Here is an 8368-nt window from a genome sequence, read left to right on the forward strand (position 1 = left end):
CTGCAAAAATAAGGTACAAAGCTGTGATGCATGTCAAAGATGCGCACCGCTCATTCACAACCCAGCCGAGCTCTTACATACCTTAGACGTCAGCTAGCCATTCCACAAATGAGGGATGGATATACTCGGACCATTCCCAATCTCAACAGGACAAGTAAAATTCCTTCTAGTAGCTGTTGATTATTTCACCAAATGGATAGAAGCACAGTTTCTTGCAAAAATTACAGTCGAAAAGGTTCAAAATTTCATTTGGAAGTCGATTATATGTAGATTCGGTTTACCTAGAGAAATCATATCTGATAATGGCAGACAATTTACGGATAAAAAGATCGCATCATATCTAACAGACCTGCATATTAAGCATCACTTCTTCTCCATCAAACACCCACAGACTAATGAGCTCGCAGAGGTAGCTAAATAGTTATCTTGAAGGCCTTAAAAAAGAAATTAACAGATGCTAAGGGACGATGAGCCGAGCTCATACCAGAAATATTATGGAGTTATAACACGACGCCCCACACAACAACGAATGAAAGCCCATTCCGACTAGTATACGGACCGAATACTTTGATGAGCAAGTGATGGCACGGATACCGTCGGCAAGGAATTTCACAAGATTTTTCGCGTTGCAAGTATAGTCGTCAACCGACAAATAATCTGCGAATCAAATTTAGAAGGAATTAGTTGTCACAAGTTCAACCCCAATAAAGTAACCGAAGTATTCAAATCTTGGGTCATCTCACAAGGAATGGGCAAACATGTGCATCAACATTGGTTAGAATTCCGGGGTTGCAAGTCATGAGCAAGAAATTAAACTAGGAATCTTAATAAGCAAGTAATCTTGAAATGCAAGAAACTAATTCAAATAACTAAAGCAAGAAGTGAGCAATTCCAAACTAATAAGATAACATCCAATATAATTCTACTCTAAAACTAAACAAATAACTATAACTGAGACAAAGCAATTAGGATTTTTGGATTTTCAAATATGAATGATAAAAGCAACTCTTGGCTAAGCATGGGAATTGAGATTGTCATCCTTGTCTACATACCGAATATTGATCATTATGAGGTACCAACCCATTAAGTCTACTTCTCAAAAGCCTTAAGTACGTATTGCCTACTCCTAGGCTTGAAGTACGTTAAATAGGTTTGATCACATCAACCCATAAGTCCCAACCTATCTACTAATTAGATTAGTAGTGGGTTAGTGTCAATGGGTATCAAGTTGATCACCAAGGGTTCTCAAATCACCAATTCAATGAGACACAATGACTCAAGGTCACTCAACTCCCCTAGCTTATGCCAAGAGTAGAGAAAACTACTCCATAATCAAGGGAAACATTTAATCAAATACATGGTAAGCATTACTAAAAGACATATTCAAAGTGCAATTAAATTGAAATTAGCAAGTACCCACTAACAATTATCAACATACAATCACTCAAACAACATAATTAACCATGAAAATCATCAATGTGACATTAGCAATTCAAGATTCACAAGATTCATGAAATGGGTATAAAATGACAATTGACAAGAAAACATAAATCTAACACAAGATCTAAACAAAACTATGCTAAGGAATTCAAATTAAGCAATCAAAACTAGTAATTAACAAGATCCAATTTAGAATTCAACAAGGGAAGATCAATTCAAACTAGATCTAGAGAGGAACAAGGGTTTCTCTCTCTAGAAGAACAAAAAACCAAAAATTAGCTAAATATTGTGTCTAAGTGTCAAATGAATGATCCCCCTTTCCCCCTAGCATCATTGGGTCTTTTCCATGCAGAACTAGCTTGAATTTAGGCCTCTTCAGCCTCAAAAATCGCCAGGCACGATTTCCTTTAATGAGGTCACGTGCAGCTTGTCGCGCGTGTGCGCCATGCATGTGTGCGCGCCGGTGTGGATTTCCCTAATCTGCACGAATGCGTCCATCTTTGCGTGCCGCTTCCAGCTGTCCTCATCCACGTGTGCGCACGAGGTGCGCGTGCGTGCCCATTCTGAAGTTCCCAAAATCCAAATCTTCATGTTCCTTCCTCTTGTGCATGTTTCTTTTCTCTCTTCTAGGCCATTCTTGCCATATAAATTCTGAAATCACTCAACAAACACGTCACGGCATCGAATGGTAATAAAAGAGGATCAAAATATAGCGATTTTAAGGCAAAAGAAACATGTTTTTCATCATGAAGCAATATTAGGAAGAGAACACAAAACCATGCAATTCTTGTGAATAAGTGTGAAAAATATTGACAAAACTCCCCAAATTCTACACAATATAAACCACAAAATTGGGGTTTATCAAATCTCCCCACACTTAAACCAAGCATGTCCTCATGCTTAAGAATAAAAAGACCAAAGATCATGGTAAGAAAGGGTTTATAAAGTGAAAATTTCCTAAATGAATGCATGCAACTAATGTGAAATCATCTATCTACTTGGTCAAGGGTAAATCTATCCTCCAAGAACACATATGAGCATACGGGGTGAAAGTGATATATAGTTCATAAATCTTACCAATTCTAACATCACTATGAAGTGCATATAACTTGCTAGATGAACGCTTGTGAAAGCCGGGAACAAGGAGTTAAGCATCGAACCCTCACCAGAAGTGTATCTGCTCTATTCGCTCGAGTGTATAGGGTTCGTCACTCAATCCTCTCCTAATCATGCTTTCCAAGATTTGTCTTTCATCTAACAATCAACAATTACTTAATGCATGCTTACAAGTATCATGAGGTCTTATTCATGGGTTGTAATGGGGCTAAGGTGAAGGTAAGGATGTATATGGTCAAGTGAGCTTAAAATTTGAATCCTTGATTAACCTAAGATCCCACTAGACACATAGAACAACCTATACAACTATAATACAATACCTAGCTATCCATGGGTTTCACTTTTTTTTTTTTTGCATACTCATGCATTCTTTTCAATTCACATCCCATATGCATTGTTATTATTACTTTGTCTTGAGGCATTTTTTTTTGTCCCCTCTCATTGTTTTCTCTTTTTTCTATTTTTGTTTCTTCTATATATTTTTTTTCTATTTCTTTTTCTTACATACTCATATATACACATAAATTTTTTTTTCTTTTTGGTCCCCTTTTTCTTGGGGTTTCATGTACAAAAGTTTCAATGTAAATTGTTCAATTATTCAATACATGAGTATGTTTCCAAATCCTAGAATTTTCAATTACAACTACAAATACACACCTTTACATCTAACCAAGTTCCCAAGTACACCCTCCCATTTGAATGATACACACCTCCACTTACCTAAGTTAATCAAGGATCCAAATCCAGGGACATTCATTGTTTTTCGCTTAGGGTTGTTGATGTGCTCCATTTAAGAACAAGGAGGGTTTATTATGGGGCTCAAAATTGGTTAGCAATGGTAGATAAAAGGGTTAAGGCCGTTTGGGGAAAGTGACTATTGAAATGATAGCCTCAATCATGTAAATGCATTCATACACAAAGTAATGGACATATAGAATCAAACAAAGCAAAGATTACAGTCATAGAGAGAAAATAATGCACACAAGAATGGGAAATAGTGGTTAGAAGATGTAACCACACAATGGATCAAAACTCACATGCTTGCGTTCTTAGCTCAATCACTATGTTCCAAAATACATTCTTGAAGCAAGTTTGCCGCAAAAAAATTTCAAAATTGGTAGGGTACCCCAAAATTACAGTTTCTTGGGGAAGAAGTCATTATTTTGACCAAGTAACTCTATAGGAACTAACTATCATGTAAGGAGTATTTACAAGCGAGACTAACTACACATGCAATGTACTAACTACTAAGCAAAAGATAAATCCATGGGTGTTGAAAGGAAGAGATTGTTACCCACAGAGATCGGTCAAACGACCTCCACACACTTAGAATTTAGCACGGTCCTCTGTGCCACCAACAATGCGCAAGGGACGGTCGGGACCAGAACCTTCACTATCCCCTTCATCAGAGCTCCCATCACTTGGGTTTGAGGTGGATGTGAATATTTTGGGTTCCTCCATGCTAGGGGTAACACAACGCAGAAGCTTTTTGATGTAAGTGTATCGGCGTTGGTTGCACCGCTCATATCTATCAATCTTCCGGTGTAGATCTTCTATCCTTTGATAGGTGGATCTTTGCCGTGGTTGTGGCGATGATGTGGAAGGAATAGTAGATGGAAGGGCTATGTCAAGGCTTGGGTTGTTCATGGGAAGATGTAAGTATTTTCCGCTTAGGACCACATCGCCCTTGGCCGAAATTATAGCCTTCGTGTCCATGTCTTCCCAAGGAACACCCGCAGTAGAAACTAAATCAGATACTAATACTGGAAATGGCAAATTACAACGGGTGTGGACTTGACCCATCGCTTGCTTAACAAGAAGTGGAATGTTCACCGGTCTTTCCGTGAGAACACTCCAAACAAGCAAAGCGAGATCTGCCATGAAGGACGACTTGTGGGTGCTAGGTAGCACATAGTGGGATAGGATCTGGGCCCAAGCTCTAGCTTCTACAGTGAGGAAACGTGCATCAATGCACTTGGGCCTCATCCGGAGTCGACCATGGGTCCAAAATGTCTCTGGTTCAGCAATGACTCGGAGGATCGAGTCCCAATCGAACCCAAACTTTTTTCGCTGATGTAAGACCTCTTGGTAGCCATCCATGTCACTTGGTACTAGTAAAACATTAAGCACTTGCTGAATAGCCTCTTCTGAAACTGAGACTTGCTTCCGGTGCATGTATACCGATTGAAGAGAGGGAAGATAGTAGTTAGTGTAGAGTTCTACCACCCATGAGAGGTTGACCTCCTGTGGTTTTCTCAGAAGAAACTCCCATCCTCGCCGTTCAATGCGGGGTAGAATACAAGGATCCACCTTGTTTGGCGTGGCAAGTAGATGCTCGACATGATAGTTCCGTTTAACCATGGCGGGGAACACAAGTTCACAGAAGCGGTTGGGGAACCTTGAAGAATCCTTTGCCGGTTTGCTCTTCTCTTTTTCATCAATAGGAGCGGGTGCCTTCGCCTTCTTAGATAGGGGTTTGACTCCTAATGAAGAGTGAGCCTTAGAGTTTGACTTTTGGGGTGCCCTCCTTGTGGCTGGTTTCCTTGAAGCTTTCTCCTTGCCTTTCTTGGTGGCCATCCTGCAAAAGAAAGGGAAAGAAGGAAAGCATTAAACCCAAAGGATCATCTCAACAAAACATGCAAGTGAAAGATAGTGCCCAAAAGAAATAGTGCAACAAAGTAATCATAGAGGCATGGGTCACAACACTTGGCATGGGATGCAAGAGGGAGTAAGGCATGCGATATGGCATGAGAAGAATAATCTCAAGCATCCATAACAAAGACCAAGTCATGTTCAGTGAGTATCTAAGTAGTAAGTATAAAGCAAAGTGGATTCAACGCACGTAGAGGAGAGCAAGTGAATGAGGAGGGAGCACCAAATGGAAGGTACATGGTTAAAATAAACCAAAATGGCATTCGTGCATTTCCTCGAACACTTAGTGTGAAGTTATCAAGCAATGAGAAATTATGGGATACTCAACCAATTAGAAGCCCAAAATGAAATGTCAATCATCACATAACATCACCTACTAACAAAGATAATGAGAGACAATCAAGAAGATCCATTTAAAGCAAATGAAAACTCAAATTCAACATCCATGGAGAAGCAAGAAAAAGGAGAGGTAAACAAACAAGAATAAGTAATATATGCAACTAAAAGAGAAGATAAGTGAATCAACAAGAAACATCTAACTAGAAAAGGAGGATATGCAAAGAAAGTAAGAGAAGAGATATAAAAGAAGTAAAACCTTGAGAAGTGTAAAAGAATCAAGGTGGAATTTTCTTGTTGTGAAAATGAGAAAGAGGTAGAAGAGATGTAGTGCCACCAGAGGTGGTGGTGGTCGCCGGTGAGTGGCCAGAGACGGTGGTGAAGTATGGAAGAAGAAGAAGAAGAAGAGAAGAGAAGTGATGGAGAAAGAAGAAGAAAGAAACATGAAAGAGGGTGAGAGAAGGAAGAAACAGGGCGCGCAAGCTTTAAAACTAGTTCGCGCGACCGACGTGCGCGCGCACGGTGTGTTGGCGCGTCGGTGAGGGTTGAGCGAGGGACGCGTACGCGTCTAGGGTGCGTACGCGTGAAATCAGTTGGGCTCCTGGCACAGAGTTGGCACAAAGTAGGCCTAACTCTCGGTTTCCTTGTACCAGAGTGGCATGCAGCACAGGCGGCGCGGACGTGCACAGTGCGCGGACGCGTGCCTGATCGAATTGGCGACCGGCGCAGACGCGCCAAGTATGCCTGCGCGTCCGTGCATGCACAAAATAGGCACAAATATGGCACAACACTCTGGCTTTTGTACCAGGGAGTTCAAATGGCACAACCGATGCGCGCACGCAAGCGTCGATGGCTAAGTATGGAGGGGCGCGCAGGCGTCACACACGCTGGCGCGTGGGGGCCTGACATGAAGTGGGCATAAGGTGGGCATAACTCTCTGGTTTTCATACCAGGAGTGTAAAATGTACCACCGGCGCGCGCGCATAGCACGCTCACACGCGGATGCCCTTCCCTCCCCCCCCCCCCCTTTTTTTAAACAACATAGAAAGGGCTATCCTAACATATTCTTGGCAGGTGTTTAAGCTAGTAGTGAAGAAAATACTCACAAATTCATGCACTATTCAAAACATAGTGTTCTTCTACTTCAACAATTCATCCATACCAAAATGATGAATTCTATATGAACATCCTAGTTATCCAACAAGAATAATAAAACTAGCATTCCTAAGCAATCAACAACATCAAGAAGTCACAAAATTCACAAGAATCTAAAGCTAAAAGCAAGAAGATATACACAAGGAAGATCTTACCACGGTGGGGTGCCTCCCACCAAGCACTTTTCTTTAACGTCCTTAAGTTGGACGGTCCTTTGCTTAAGCTTCCTCTCCTTTTGGTGCATCCTCAAGTAGGAGCACTTCCACTTCTCTTGGTGACTTGAAGCCATAGTACTTCTCACTCTATGTCCATTCACTTTGAAAGTTGTGTCACTTTGCAGGTCAAATAATTCTACCACTCCATAGGGCTTTATCTCTTTCACCTTGAAGGGTCCTTCCCATCTAGAACGGAGCTTGCCAGGCATAAATCGCAGCCTCGAGTTGTAGAGGAGAACCTCATCACCTTCTTGAAAATCCTTCCTTCGGATGTGGTGATTGATAAACCATTATTTTAGGATTTATATTGTGTTTAATTGTGTGGTTTTATCAAGTCTTCTCCCACTTATTCATATGATTTTCATGTATTTACAATTCCTTCCCAAATTTGTTCTATGGTTGAAAAACTTGCTTCTTAGAGATCCTTTGATTAAATATTTTAATTCTCCTCTATACCATTCGATGCCGTGATCCGTGTGTTAAGTGTCTCAGGTTTTATAGGGCATGAATAACTTAGGGAATGGAGAGGAAGCTTGCAAAAATGGAAGGAACACAAGAAATTAAGGAGATGACCAGCGAGAGGCGACGCGGACGCATGGCTCACGCGACCATGCGAAATGGAGAAATCGTAGTGACGCGCTCGCGTGCCTGATGCGAACGCATGGATTGGAAGCTGCACGAGTGACGCGAACGCGTGGACGACGCGTACGCGTGGCAAGAAAAAATGCTGAATGACGCGCACGCGTGGACGACGCGTACACGTGATATGTGTGATCTGCAAAATTAACAGAATTCGCTGGGGGCGATTTTGGGCCGTGTTTTGACCCAGTTTTCGGCCCAGAAACACAGACTAGAGCCAGGGAACATATAGAGACTCAAGAGGAGAATGCATTAGGATAGTTTTTAGCTTTTTAGATCTGATTTTACTCCTCCTCTAGCTTTTCTCCCTACACATTCATAGTTCTTAGAAATTTGTTTTATTGCTTTTTGGATTGGGATATTGAGAAGAGTTATTACCTCCGCCAAGACTTCGTCATTCTAGTTTGTTTCCTTACTTGTCTCTTACTCTTTCATATCCTTAATTTATCCAGAGTTACAATTGGATTATTTTTATGATTTATTAATACAAGAACCATTTTTATTTTTTATTAATCTTTTTTATTATTGATTATCATGTCTTTCTTTATTTCCCTTTTTAATTTTGTGAAGTTTACATTCATGATAATGGAGTAGTTCCCTAACTTGATTGGGAGTGATTAAAAGGAGAACCTTGAGTTGGATTACTCAAGAGTTAAATTGTAATTGAGTTTATTGTTGGCTGGCTCTCTAGTCACTAATGCTAATCCTTCCCAAGGGAGAGGATTAGAACTTGTGAATAGAAGTAGACTTCCAACTTACTTGACTTTCTTTTACTTTACTTGGTAAGGGATAACTATGCAGAAGCAACCTTCAAT

Source organism: Arachis ipaensis, chromosome B7, assembly GCF_059453495.1.
Source record: "Arachis ipaensis isolate K30076 ecotype BB chromosome B7, ASM5945349v1, whole genome shotgun sequence".
Lineage (NCBI taxonomy): Eukaryota > Viridiplantae > Streptophyta > Magnoliopsida > Fabales > Fabaceae > Arachis > Arachis ipaensis.